The following is a 15,937-nucleotide window of genomic DNA, read 5'->3' as shown; positions in this document are numbered from 1 at the left end:
CATCCCTGTCATCACTCTGTCATCATACCTTATCATGCCCATCATGCCCTATGACTCTCACCTTACGTGTCTCTGAAACACAGTTTTATTTCTCTGGTATTTTTCTTAGGTTGAAGAGGTTCACTTAATCTTAGAATATGATGTCTTGCAAATCCTGTGGCCAGAAATTCACCTGCCTCATATGTAGGAATAAATTCAGCATCCAAAACAAAGCAAGCCCCCAGAATGCAAATTCTCTAGTCCCCAAGCATTCCCAAGATCTACCCTGGTTGATGTGGTAAGACTCCAGCTGCGCGTCTGACAGCCCTTGGAATTGATAGCACTGGTGGCTCTAAGCCAAGCCACGGCAGATGGGCCAGTCTTTTTTAGCTACAGTGGGTGTACTGTTGGCAAAGATCTTCAGTAGCAATCTTCTCTGTCAACAGGTCTTCCCTCTCTCAGAAAAGAAGTAAGGCATGAGCATAAACTAAAGATGGAGGATAATTTGATAGTATCTGTGGGGAAAAGAACCTCTCACTTTAATAGACAGTATTATAAATATTATAATAGAGTTATTAGTGGGAGCAGACTGGAAAAAGCAGCTGGATTGTAGCAGTCAAAAATGTTATAGCCTCAGGCTTGAATATGAGAATACACAGCTGAAGAAACTTTGCATTGAATGTTTGTTCTATAGAACCGTCAGAGAGGGAGAAAGGAATAGTGTCTTCTGCTAATGACTCGAGGGAGAAGGGTGTCTCATTACTCAGAAGACTTATCCACTATTTGCTTCTGAGGAACAGCAGTGATGATATCTGAGTGACTCTCTTTGACAAGTATGTCTCTGGTTGAAATATTGGGAACTGGGAACTGTGGGGCACATCTCTCCAGGGAAGAAGGGAACTTGAGAAATCTTAACAGTTCTTTCTGAGATAAAGAAGAAAATACCCCAGGTACCTCAGAACACAACGGCAGTGTGAGGGCGAGTGAGAGGATGTTGCGTGATTATCTTGCATTTCCATTATGCTCACCAGCTTATACAAATGTGTATAGCCACTGATGAGTTGCCCTGCTAATAAGAAAATTCCGCAGGAAGAAAGCAGGAACAGAGTGTTTCTCAAAACGTTACTTACTTAGAGGTTACTAAGCAACTTCAGACAAATTTTCTGCCCTAATCCCTTTTTAGTCTTTTAAGAGTAATGAGTGCCCATATTAGGTTCAGACTTTGAAAATGAGTAGGACACATAGTCATTTGGGGGCTTCAGTGTGGAGAGGAGGCCATTAAAATGTAGACAGAGACATGAAGAAAGTCTCTGCTAATAACATCTCTAGTCTGTGGCCTACATAGGCTATTGCATAGTCACTCAGGTTGCTGTAATACATACACAGTAGGGAAGAACTTAAGGGCCAATGAATTATGATATAATTTTTTCTTCTGCAATACTAGTGTTTGAATTAAAGTAAAAGTATTAGTCTATTAAATACAGTAATTCTGGTCATAGTTCTGAGTTTGAGGGGGAAAAAGTGACAATTCTGAAAACAAAATTTTTCGGAAGGCCATAGAAAAGGAAGCCCACTGTTCCTTGGAAAATAATTTTTTTTAAAACAGTGCATCCTGATCATTCCTTTCTACTCATGATGACCTTCCTAGGAAGCTACACGGATGATACTGGAGCAATAGCACATTTAAGAAATGAGTAATGGATGTGAGGCAACTGATCAGTGAGGCACCTGGCCAGGGGAGTAAGGTGGCTAGAAAGCCCCAAAATAGTTGAGTGGCTCTCACGTGATTAAGATGGTGCACCTTGGCATAGTCTTCCAGTAACAGATGTTTCCCTCAGCTTTGCCCACCCAGTGTGCAGACTGGGCAATGTGAAAGTGGAACCATGAAATACAGAGGTACAGAAGCAGCTCGAGATGCCTCCAGTTTTGCAAACTGGTTAATATTATATGGAAACAGAACAGATTATATATGTGTGTGTGTGTGTGTGTGTGTGTGTGTGTGTGTGTGTGTGTATAAATACTAGGAGGGTAAACCACTGACTCTTAAGTTCCTTCCTCACAAATCTGGATCTAGAGGCATATTTAAGAGAAATGTGCTAGAAAATTGTAGGCAATGCTGCTTGTGATAAGCTCATACCTCTGCAGTGCCCACAGTGACCATTCCCATGGCTGGCCATCTTTGGCAGCAGGAGTTGGCTCAGCCTCCTTGCAGGATACATCAGAACTGGGGGTAAGGGGGGGGGGACTCAAGAGCTCTGAGGCAGCCTACAATGACAACCAGGAGGTGGTGGGCAAGCAAAATAGTTTCTCACTCCTCTGGAGGGACAATTCTGAGGCTTGCTCCACGCAGAGCTTTTATTTCCAACAGCAGTAACAGACTCATTAATGCAGCACACACTGGGCTATGCAGGAATGAACGGAAGTTGTACTAGGTAAAAACACATGATGCAACAAGGGAGCTAGAAAACAGGAATGATGAAAGAAGAGAGGAGTGATATCATAACCCAGGATGGGTAGAGGTGTCTCCTAAGGTCAGGGAGAGATTGCGTGTCCATCTTCTTCCTGCACCACCACTACCCTCAGAAACCCTGTGTGACTGTGTCATAACTCTGTGATATGCATCTGGGATTCATGTCCAAATCCCACTTGTCCCAGCCCACATCTTCAGATGATGAGGAAGTTTCTCTCCTTTTGAAATTCCATTTTTATTTCTGTCTGGTTGTGTGGTATATGATTCCTGGTTGTAATTTTCCACCTTCTAAAGAGGGATTCATCTTCATCAGTACCTGGGGAATTAACAACACGATCAGATGAGGAAATGCTTGGCCCAGACCACAGAACAACTGGATGGACTTCGGTCCTTTCTTTCCTCTTCCCATTTCTTGAAAGCAGGCATACTGTCAAAGAGAGAGACAGGAGCTCTCGGGATGGATTAGAACATCATCATTCCAGGAGAAAAGACAAATTTGGGGGCATGTGGTAGATGGCTGCATGGTACAATTTCAAACACAGTGGTTCAGTGACCCTGGATTTGATTATTCAGAGGGTTCCAGACACCTGTTGGAGAACAGAGTGCCCCGGCCCTTGGTCCCCCATACCAGGTGGGATAGCCAATCTTTTGTGTTCAGGCTGCTGGAGAGAGGTGTGGAGCCCCTGAGAGCCACTGATCAGAGGATTGCAATGTTATATCCTTCTTAAGCAAAGGAATACTGAGTGAAACATCAATGTAGGATGGTGTAGAGGGAGAAATTCTTTTGAGTTTTCCAAAGAAGAAATACTACAAGAAAATATTGCTAAGCCCTTATAAATGGAGAACAGGTAAGGAACACGGAGCTCTAGCTCATCAAAGTCATGACTATTGATGTCTGTTTCTTCCCCAGAGAGAGGAAACAGAGTTGGGTCTGAGTCCTTTATTCTTTTTTTGTCTTTCAGAATAAAGGCAGAGACAGGTAGAGGGGAAAAGGGATCACTGACAAGTTGGTTTTGACTTTTCTAACCCTGAGCTTTCCAAGGGTAACCTTTGATCTCTCCTTTCATGAGCTCCTATGTCCACAGTCTCAGAGCACATGGTTTGCTGACACAAGTCTTTCAAACGAAGCCCACATCAGGGAGCTCCAGAGGAAGGGAGCATGGCAGATTTCCTATTCTGCCCACTATTAGAAGTCGGCAAGAACACAAGCTGGACCCAGACAATGGAGGTTCCCCATTCCTTCCTGTGTCCTTGAAATCTGCTCCTTTTGTCTTCCTCACTCCCAGAAGCTGCTCCAAAGGTATAGCCTTGAGACAGAAATGTGGTTTCTCTCCTCTATACATCACATCATGATCAGCATTGACTTTGTGCTTGGGCTGCTGAGACTCCTTTCCTACCACCCGCAAGGGTGTGTTTTCTAGACAGAAAAAATTAGACAGAGTCAGTCAACCCAGGAAACTTCCAAAATCCCACAATCAATAACTTTGTCCAGGGCATCCTCTCTCTGTGCCCCCAGGAAGTCTGTGTCCACAGCCAGCCCTCCATAAGACTGCACTATTGGTCCCAGGAATCTCGGGCCATTGCCACTAGATTCGTGGGTATATGTTTCATTGCCAAACAGAAAACCCTTCTCCAACTCTTTTTGAGAAGAAATTTTACTCAAAGTATTATCTTGGTCCAGTCAGGAACTTCATTAATTCCTCCTAGGAGCACATCTTCTGAAGTGTTCTCCTTTTTTTAATAATCAGTGATATTTATCCTTCACAACTACATTTCTTCCTTCAAATAGGAAAATGATGTCTTCTATCTGTGCTACGGTTTGGGTTGAGGTTTGAGGTACCAGGAGCTTGAGAAGGAAGGTAATCAGCTTTGGCTTTAATAAATTGCATTTTTATGCTTCTAAAGAGTGAGTGGGTGCATGGAGGGAGTTTGAGAGGGGAGGGTTGCATGTCCACTATCATCCGGAGTCCTTTCAATCTGCTAAGATAATATCATTTTGAAATATATAATTATCCTTTGTGACTTTCATTTGGGGGAAAAAGGAAAACTAGTATGAAAGCATTCATTCATTCAAGGGCTTATGAAAGTGAAAAAAAGCAAGGAAAGACCCAAGTCTAGGACCAGGCTAAGTCAGTTCTTCACCAACAACCTACCTTCCTTTCCATCTCAACACATGAGCCTACAAGCATCTCTGAGTGAGTAATACAGAAGCAACAGCTTGGGTGCAGTCACCTTGGCTACTTCCTGGTGAGCCCTGTACACTTCAAGGAGGTAAGCGGGTAAAGCAATCTCCTTTCTCTTGCTTTCCCAAGAGGAGAAAACCAGAGGGTAAGGAGGGCAGAGAAAAGGGCTTGGCTGAGCTGGGAGGGAAAGGAAGGTGTTCTATTTCCAGATTTGGACAAGAAATCTTCCCATATTTCCAAGTAACACTCAGGTCACTCTCCTTCCTCTGGATGCATACAAAATTCAAAGCCAGGGACATGTTAAAATTGCCTCCTGGCCTGAGCCAGCTCGCCCAAACTCTATCCATGACAACAGGAAAACAACTGCTCTGAAGGGGCTCAGAGACAGGGACCTTTTCCTGAACACAGTTCTATTTTTGTATTCTAGCAAATATAGCCAATGCACAGTGAACAGAGAATGCTTTAGGTGAAGGCATGTGTTGGAGATTCAGGGTAGTGCTCTGGTGATCCCTGGGGGTGGAGAAGTCAGGAAAAGGCAGAGAAATGTTTGGCTACAAAATCATTTTGAGGGACGCCTGAGTGGCCCAGTTGGTTAAGCATCTGACTCTTTTGATTTTTTTTTTTTTTATTTGACAGAGAGAGATCACAAGTAGGCATAGAGGCAGGCAGAGAGAGAGAGAGGAGGAATCAGGCTCCCTGCCAAGCAGAGAGCCCGATGCGGGACTTGATCCCAGGACCCTGATATCATGACCTGAGCCAAAGGCAGCGGCTTAACCCACTGAGCCACCCAGGCACCCCAAGCATCTGACTCTTGATCTCGGCTCAGGTCGTGATCTCAGGGTCCTGCGATCAAGCCCCCATGTTGGGCTTCACACTCAGCACAGAGTCTGCTTGAGAGTCTCTTCCTATCCTCTCCCTCTGTCTCTTCCCCCCATCTCAAATACATAAATAAAATCTTCAAAATCACACACACACATTTTGAATGGCAGTGCTCACAGAACTCACAGTTAGGGACCACCATTCACTCTGCCCAGGGCTATGCTTCCGGGGGTGCCACTGATACAGAATGCAGTGGGGATGGGGCTTCCTGGAGTTAAAGGACACTAAGCCCCACACCACACACTAAATATCAGGGTAACCAAAATGCACGAATGTTTAGACACCTGTTACACATTCCTATCCAGCTCTCACATGGGAGGAAATTTCACTAGGTAATCCTTAGACAGAGCAGATGGTGGCTAAGATGGTTGCTGGGTTAAAAGAGGAAGAGTTGGGCAGGTTTAACAGAAAAACAGTGTGGTGGTATGTCAATCAGTGCCATTTTCCGTGTGAACATGCCCACGGATGCAGCTACACTTCTGCGGGGGTGAATCGATGTGTTTGCTGGAGGGACTAAACAATAGTCACCATAGTGTAGGGGGCACACAAAACAGGCTAGTGCTTATACTTTGCACAGAGGCTGTGGGGCCCTCACACTGTAGCCGACCACAGAGGCTTGCACTAAGAGCTTCCCTTAGCAACAATGATGGACCAAAGACAACGTCTTCATTAAGCATTTTATTGAAGTGGACATCATGATAAAGAGGCAATATGGCCCCCAGTACTGGCTAGTATTGGGTGTCTTTTACCCTGGTGAAGACTGATTTCAAATCTGACAGAATCTAATTATTTAAAAATTAAGTTATGAGAGGCTTCTTTCAACCACTGTGAAACATATTCTTGATTTTCTTTTAGTTTATCTTTTAAAATTCACAATGCTTTGAAGTAACAGATATCATTTATCCTTTTTTTTAAACAGAATAAGAAATAGAGGCACAGATAAGTAAAGGTACACTCATTGGACTAGCATAAAAGAAGGGTCCAGGGATGGAGAACCCTCTGTTATCATAAGGAATCAATTAAGATAAAGTGACAAAAAAAAAATCACAAGGTGATTGTTTTAACCAACACAAAGGAAAGTACTGACTCATGGGATTGCCAAGTCTGACATCAGGGCTGCACTCAGACACCAGGATTATTGCAAGGGCTCAACTGATGTCCTTAGGATTCAGTTTCTCTTGATGTCTTGGTCCTAATCTTTTGTACTTGTTCATTCTCCAGCTTCATGTGGTAGCAGCATGCCTACAGCAAGTTCAAAGTGAAATCCTTTCAGGTTCAAGTAACACTGACAACAGAGTTTCTACATCACAAGAACTCCTGTAAGAGTTTCACTGTTCCTTACTGGCTCCGGGTAAACCACATGCTCTTCCTGAGCCAGTCACCAGGGATAGGATGCTTTTTTTCTTGGCTGGGTCTATGTCACATGCTCACCCTTCGATTAAGGGTATCAGTATAAGACAACTCCAGGTACACATGAACAGAAACTGAAAAATAGAGATAGAGATAACTCCCCTAAATGAATTTTGATGCTTGTTTTCAAGTATCAAACAAATATAAAAAAGGAGACGTACTTATTTTTCCCTATATCTCAATGAGCTTATTCCTTCTCGACAGCCACAAAGTTCTTAATTGAAATGAACTCTAATTCTAGTGACAAATGACTAAAAATCCAGATTCCTTGTCATCTCTCCCAACTGAAAAACAGATCTCTGTAATCCACGAATCCATCCACAAAGATCACCAAATGTTTAGATTATAAAACCAAATGTCCAATCCTTGCTGCCACCAGTTGTGAATATCTTTTCATCTATGAACAAACTAGTAACAGAAACAAGATCTAAAATTAAGAGAGGGGAGAAAAACTAGAGAAGTAGAGTTTGAACAAAATTAAAGTTCTATTGTCCCTTATGTTCACCTCTGCAGGTAAAGGAAAGACGAATCTGGGTTTATTATGCTGCCCGCGAGGTGCATTTTTCTGAACACAGAGAACCTGGCTGCCAGGCGAGTCTACCGCACATCTCAGTGAATGACATCCAAACATGATACACAATTATTTATGAAAGACATCATAATCATGAGTCTTCCACAGATAAAAAACGAGCCTTGCCACAGGTTTATTTAACTCATTAACTAATGAGAAAACTAGGGTGCCTGGGTGGCTCAGTTGGTTAAGTGAGTGCCTTTGGTTCAGGTCATGATCCCGGGGTCCTGGTATCGAGTCCCACATCAGGCTTCCTCTGCTTTTCGGGGACCCTGCTTCGCCCTCTCCCTCTGCCTGCTACTCCCCCTGCTTGTGCTCTCTCACTTTGTCAAATAAATAAATAAAATCTTTAAAAAATAAATAATTTTTTTAAAAAAATTAATGAGAAAAACCAGTAAATGAAAGTGGTACAGAGGAGAATCCAAAGTACAACACATATATAAGGTAACAAGAAACGCTAGAATGAATTTATAGATAGAGTTAAATGAGTCTATCCATAAGGTAATAACCTACTGCATTCTACAACCAATTTCCATATCTATGGACAAGAATCATTCGTATTATTATCAGTTTTATACAACTTACAGAGGTACAAATAGCTCAAAGCTATGAAAGGTAGAGATGACATGGAAGAGATTTTCTATTCCAGAGATTACTCTTTTTGGCCAGTTTCACAATATCCCAGGACACTGCAACACAGCCCCAATGGATAATCCAACAGGACCTGTGACCCCCTACTCACGCCATCCTCTATTTCACTGGGAACCAAAGAAGGGAATCGTCTCAATCTCCAAGTCTCACACTTTTTTTTTTTTTAAGTAAAATAGATTTCTTAGTTTTTGTTTGAATACCCCTTTCCTAGAATTGTACTGTAAATCCATGGAGATTGGATCAAAATAGCATGTCAAAACCATCTCTCACTACAGTGTAAGTGTCTAAATACATGCCCCTTCAATTATACAGCATGTTATATTCCCTAGCAAGGCTCTCTTTAAGTTTCTTGCTTTGCAGAATTTGTTTATAAAAAGTCCTTTCAATTACAGTCTCTATTCCAGGTACATCGTACAGTGACCACATGTAGCTTACTCCAATCTTTTCTTATGTTCACTGAACATCCGTGAATGGAAAAAACACTCCCCGTAAACATTATGAGCTAGTGTACTGACTGGACACGTAATGGCGTTAAAGACAACTATCCTAAGAACTTTTCTAGTTTGATTTGTTGAATACGTAATGCCATCTTTCATGACATAACTTGCTTTTTCACTCTTTAAAAGTCCTTTCGATCTCTTGACCAATAACTTTTTAAAATGTTGCCCACTGGGGCGCCTGGGTGGCTCAGTGGGTTAAAGCCTCTGCCTTCAGCTCAGGTCATGATCCCTGAGTCCTGGGATCCAGCCCCGCATTGCGCTCTCTGCTCAGAGGGCTTCCTCCGTCTCTCTCTGCCTGCCTCTCTGCCTACTTGTGATCTCTGTCTGTCAAATAAATAAATAAAATCTTTAAAAAAAATTATAAAAAAATAAAATGTTGCCCATTGAAAAAAACAAACAAACGAAAAGCATTACTATCAGTTTGCAATCCCCTTCTTCTCAAGTGCTCCACAGGATGACAAGTCAGGTCCCCATGTTAGAAGAGTAATTAGTTACACCAACACAAAAGAACTCGGTTCTTCAAGGGATGAAATCCACTGCAAGGGATAGCCATGACAATTGTCCATAATTACCCACGTCAATTCAGTATGGCTTGCTCGTAAGTAATGTCCCCTTTAAGAACAGCTTTGACATTTAAAGGGATAAAATTCTGTCATTTCTCTGTAACACATTCAACAAGTTCCCTGCAGCCATGGAGTACTTCAGTAACACTGTTTACACATCTTTCAATTTGCATAATCCTGTTGCTAACGGGGTAGTGAACACTATGAACAAGAAATAAATAGATCTCACTTAATAAATTATTTAAAAAGTCAGTAAGATTTTTGAGATCTTTCATTCTGAATTAAAGTATGATTTCAGTGTTTCAAATATACCAAGAATTCTCTCTACTCTATTTGCTAAAGAGAAGCACAATTTTTGGAAAGAGAAAAAAAAAATACTGAACTCATCTGTTTTACAGATGTTTTATCAAATATTAGAGAAATAGCTAATCTTATATAAGTTGTCTCATAAACCTTGTTACCCAGCTCATTTTGTAGGCTAATAAATATTGCATTAATTTTAAGAATAAAGGTAATACCAAGAAATGATGCATATAGACATACAGATGCAAAGAAAATACTAGCTAAGAAAATGCAGCAGAGTGCTTTAAAAATCATATTAAATTATTAGAATATATACCGGGAATGCAATAGTGGTTCAACATAAGCAAATGTACTTCATCACAATTTTCTTACTAGATGCAGGAAAATATACTTTAGGGCATAAATGTCAATTTATGATTTTAAAATGTCTCAGCAAACAGGGGATTTCCTTAGCTGGTAACAGTTATACCCAATACTGAATGGGAAAAAAACCTGAAGACTCTTCTAGTTGGCCCCAAGAAAAATAGTACACATTTTAGAAAAAGAGATTATTTTTGCTTTTTAAAAAATCGCTCTTGAAATTTGGTTGGAAGTCTATAATATTTATGTATTAATTGGGGAGAAATTATATCTTTATGGTATTACATCATTCCAAATAAATGATAGACTCTTGTTTTATTTTGACCTTGGCTATTATTATTTTACCCTGTAAAGATACCTTTTATCATTTGTACACAAATTGGTATATGTTAGTGACACACTGACACTACATAGAATCTTGTTTCTAAAATTTTTTCTCCAGTAATTGTCAACAATCATTGATGATTCTTGCCAAGATCAATTATTACCACAGTGGATGTGAAATTAATCTTTTCTTCCTCATTTATCAGTTTATATACTTCTGTAAAGAGGGCCTTTCTTCTACTCCTTTATTTTCTGTTCGGCCATTTTCACGTTATTTTCTATATATATTAATTCAATACAATGTTACAGTTTGTTCAAACAGAAAACTGTGTTGTAAAGAAATTAAGAAATTAAACCTATAAAAAAGATAAACCTTTTTTATAGGTTTATCTCAAACCTATAAAAAAGATAGGTTTGAGTGTTCACCTACACCACTGCATTTGTAATTCCTTTCCTATACCCCATTTCTTCACTAATTTTCACGGTTATGTACTATGTCCCACGCATATACTCCCCAGTGATACTCAAACACTTTGAAAGTAGAGATCATCTTACCTGTCTATATAGTCGTGGAAGACTTGTCACAAGTAAGCATGGGGGGTGCTCACAAAATATGTAATGAACAATGAACTTTCAGGGAGCTCCGCTGAATGATTGGATGACACATTAAAAAGTCCTACCAACAGTAAAGTAGTAGCATTTTTTTTTTACCTTTGAAGTAGTTCCACATTTCTAGTGAAAAATAATAATAACTATATCAAACTTTCAAGTAAATCCAAAAGGGAAAAAATGAATTAGAGGTAGATGAAACTGGTCTCATCATAGAAATCAAGGCCTTGCAACTGGGAAAGTTACAAATACCTAAAAGAAGATTCTTCATAAAAAATGTCAGGTAACATAAGTTAGTAGACATAAGACAGTGGAAAGAAGAAAACAAATATTAAAGAGCAAATTTAAATGGTAGCATTAAAAAGTACAGACCATACAGTAAACTGTGCTTCCAAGGCTCACTGATGTAATACAAATAACAACAAAGAGAAAAGAAATATTCGGTTTTGAATTTGCATTTGCCTCTTAAAAACCAATAAAAGAAAAAAATACATAAAAAGGGTATTTTTAAGAAACCCAAAGTAGATGAAGTTACACTACTGGTATCTGTAAATGTTAACTAAATTCAGTTCCCTGGACCAAGAATTCTAATTTTTTTTTAACTTTTTTAATTTGTCAAAGAGAGAAAGAGCACAAGCAGAGGGAGCAGCAGGCAGAGAGAGGAGGAGGCTCTTCGCTGAGCAGGGAGTCTGATGTGGGACCATAACCCAGGACCCCAGGATCATGACCCGAGCTGAAGGCAGACACTGAACAGACTGAGCCACCCAGGTGCCCTGCAAACATCCCAAATTCTATCTTACGTCCTTGAGACCATGGACCAAAGGGAAGAACCACTGTATCTAGACCCAGATAGTACACCGTCCCAGGGAACTGATAGAACTTAACACATATACCAATAATAATACTAAGCACGGCAGTAATAGAAAACATCTGAGCACATGACATGCTAATTAAGCCTCACAACAGGACCTCAGACTCCCCAAACCTCCGTGTACACCGGATGATGGGTGACACGGTAGGAAGGTCAGCTCCAGGACTCAGAATGAGAAGACACGTATTACATTAAAGCCACAGGGAGAAGAATGCTGCTGAGTCGCCCTGACAACTTCAGATCAACATTTCAAGTTTTGGGTGAAAGCCCTTTTATTTTCTTTAACTTCCTTTCACAGAATGTTATTTATCAAAGTGAAATATATATGTAATGACCTTCATAGGCTTTTTCTCTACCTATTATATATGTGTTTATGGTACTCATTAGCAGGATGCTGTGTAGTGAAGTACATGCTACATTCAATAAACTGGCCACCACATGCGGGAGATGCTCAATAAATTCCTTTAAACTTCGATGGTGTCGGGGCGCCTGGGTGGCTCAGTGGGTTAAAGCCTCTACCTTCCGCTCAGGTCATGATCCCAGGGTCCTGGAATCGAGCCCTGCATCGGGCTCTCCGCTCTGTGGGGAGCCTGCTTCCTCCTCTCTCTCTCTGCCTGCCTCTCTGCCTACTTGTGATCTCTGTCTGTCAAACAAATAAATAAAATCTTTAAAAATCTTCAATGGTGTCACCTGGAAGTCTTCCTAATTTAGGAGTAATAACAAAAGTAATTTGATCATGACCATCACTTAAGCTGTGTGGGTAAGGTAATGTTATTTGTTAGAAAAACAATAATAATTTAATGATAATTATTGTGTGAACAGGCAGTACACCAATTTTAACAGCATACAAATGATATGTCTCTCCAGTTAAAACACCTGAACCTAGTTACAGCTCTCTCTCATTACTGAGTCTCCAAAGACCAAACAAAAATAGTGATGTTTTTAATTATCCTGATTACAAACCACATTAAACAAGAATGTGCCCCAGAAGGATATGCAGAATTTGTGATTTTTAAAGCCATTTGGAACATCAATTTTATATTCAGAGACCAATAGCTTCTTTAGGAAAAAAGAACCAACCCCCACCACCAAATGGGCTCCTTATAAATCCTGAAAAGCACCATTTTTAAAATAATTCATCTATTATCCACATATAAAAGAGTGCATGTTAAAATACAAAGGAGAGAAAGTATATTTCACACATAGCTTGATACCATCTTCTGCGTATACTTAACACATGTGAGGCATAATGAAAATGAAAATTTTAGACCTGCATTTTCACAGCTCATTTATACACCTAAAAAACATTCTGCAAATAAAATGTAATGCTTCAAAAATTCCAAACAGAAGACTAGAAAATGGAATCATCTAGCATGATTACCCCCACAAAAGATGAGTTGATAAATTGCTGGTTGCACACATTATTTAGTGATGGATATGATCAGCAAAAGAATTCAATTAAAAAAACACACTTTTTAAAGTTTAGATGGTTCAGTCTAGGAATAGAGTAAGAGGGTAATAAAGGGAAAAGTGAAAGAACATTCAAATTCATTTGAACACTAAAATATTCAGCTATGTGCATTTACAACTTTTGATATTATTAAGTAAAAAGTAATAAATGTGCTAAATTCTTCTTCTTAAGACTTGAGTGCTAAATCTACCTCTTCTGGTGGCATTCACTGATCAGTGGCATTGCCAGAAATTATTCTCTTCTTACACATAAACACCTAGAGCCACAGTTAAGGAATATAAGATTTCTTCAACTGTCAAGAACACAGATGTTGACATCTTATGCCAGGATCAGAGCTGTGGGGTAGTAATCAGTAGACAGCATATGAATATATTTTGAAGGTATAGCCTACAAGGTTTTTCTGAGATGGGCTGTGAGAGAGAATGAGAGCAGTGAAGGTTACTTCCAGAGTTTGGGGCCAAGGTGATTAAAAGAATGGTTTTTCTGGGGTAGGAAAAACTGTGGAAGGGGATTTATAAAATAGGAAATTGCAGCAAACTTTTATAGTGCCAAAACCCTCCTTGATACCTTTGCCTTTGAAAGGTGGGTCTATGCCCTTCCTCTTGAACCTGGCGGGGGTCGGGGGGCGTGCTCTGTGGCTGTCTGACCTTATGGGATATCTCACATGTGATGCAGTGCCAGTTTTGGGGCGCAAGCCTTAAGAGATTGGCCACTTCGACTTAGTCTCTCGGAAAACACACTCTTAAAATCCTGAAGTCCAGTGGAAGAAGTATGACTACTACAGGCTACCATGTTCTAAGGAAGCCCAGGCTCTGCGGAGAGACCACGGAAGGTGAAGCACCACGGAGCAGGAGGGAGAGAGCGAGGGGCAGAGACAACACGGTGCCAGACATATCTGTAAGAGAAAAAGCGATCTTGGGAGAAGACCCTTCAGTCCCAGACACCGTGGCTGACGTCATGGGGATCAGAGATGAACCATCTATCTCATCCCTTCCCAAATTTCTAATCCACAAGATCCTGAGCGAAATAAAATGGCTGTTTTAAGACACAGAGTTTAGGAACAGTTTGCTGTCCTGCAATAGATTATCAAAACAGGAATAGAGAGTTGAGTTTTACATATGCTAATTTTGAGATGTCTACACACACTTAGGGGTCAATGTATTTCAACCTTCAGGGTTTTTTTGTTTTGTTTTTGTTTTTTAGTTTTTGCTCTTTAATTTGTGTGCCTTGATTTGATTTTTTTTATGTATGTAATTTTTTTTGAAATTTTTAAATTTCTTTTCAGCATAACAGTATTCATTGTTTTTGCACCACACCCAGTGCTCCATGCAATCCGTGCCCTCCCTAATACCCACCACCTGGTACCCCGACCTCCCCGCCCCCCGCCCCTTCAAAGCCCTCAGGTTGTTTTTCAGAGTCCATAGTCTCTCACGGTAATATTTTTCTTTAAAAAAATCTCAGTGTATTCATTTATTAATTTTTAAATTTTATCTATTTATTTGAGAGAGAGAAAGAGAACAAGTGAGTGTGAACAGAGAAGGGGCATATGGAGAGGGAAAGAGAGAATCTCAAGTAGATTCTGAGTTGAGTGTGGAGCCAGACTGGGGGCTTAATTTCACAACCCTGAGATCATGACCTGAGCCGAAATCAAAAGTTGGGACAAATATCTGAATAATGTATGCCAAGAGCCTGATTAATGCCTCTTTGTTATAAATCACTCAACAACTGTTAAATGGTTTTCAAGTTTTAGTCACCAAGTAGCCAAAGGACAGAGGAAATTAATTATGTTATGAATCACAATACTATATACATTTTATAATAATTAAGTCATGTGAAGAGGTAAACGAAAAAAAATAAATAAAGGATGTATATATTAATGTCCCTTATAGTGCATAGCGAGTAGATATATGTTAAATGTGCTTATTCATAAAATAAAGTTCATATATATCAAGTCTTTAAAGTTAACCTCTAGAATAACCTGAAACAATATTTCTAAAAGGGAGGAAAAAGAGAACAAAACCGGTGGCCTACTGAAAACAGGATAATTCATTCTTGTTATAACAGAAAATCAATGTGTTCGTGGTAGCTTTCTGTTGCTCCCAAAAGAGATTATCATAAAGTAATATGTGTGTGTGATAGAAAACAATATAGATTGTATGATCCATTAACAGAGATAGTAATTAAATATATACAGTTGACCTTTGAACAAACAGCTTTGAATTGTGCGGGCCCACTTACTTGTGGGTCTCTATTACTCTAAATATATTTTTCCCTTTCTTATGATTTCCGTAATAACATGTTCTTTTCTCTAGCTTACTTTGTTGTGAGACTATAGAATATAATGCCTATAGATACACAAAGTATTAGATGACTCTTTACGTGATCAGTAAGGCCTTGAGTCAACAGTAGACTATAAGCAGTTAAGCTTATGAGGAGTCAAAAGTTATACTAGGATTTTCAACTGCAGAGGTGGGGGAGTGGTCAGCACACCTAATCCCCACATTTTTCAATGATCAACTGTATTTTTCACATTATAGTAATAAATTCTGAAAAGAAATGCAATAAACTAGTAGGTTATAGGGGAAAGAGAAAAAGGACACTTCTCATTTTTACTTTCCTAATTTTGAAACTTGAAGGAAGACTTATAAGTTAAAATGAATGTAGAATTAGAGTTATTACTCATCACATTTCTAAACCATATACCAACTCTCATCCAATAAATAAAAATAAAAATGCCCACTTCCTATTTAAAATTATGAAGTTCTATTTAGTTATAAACGTATTTCTAGGCTA

The sequence above is a fragment of the Mustela erminea genome, chromosome 3, assembly GCF_009829155.1.
Source record: "Mustela erminea isolate mMusErm1 chromosome 3, mMusErm1.Pri, whole genome shotgun sequence".
Lineage (NCBI taxonomy): Eukaryota > Metazoa > Chordata > Mammalia > Carnivora > Mustelidae > Mustela > Mustela erminea.
The sequence above is the reverse complement of the archived record's forward strand: the minus strand, read 5'-3'. Positions refer to the sequence as shown.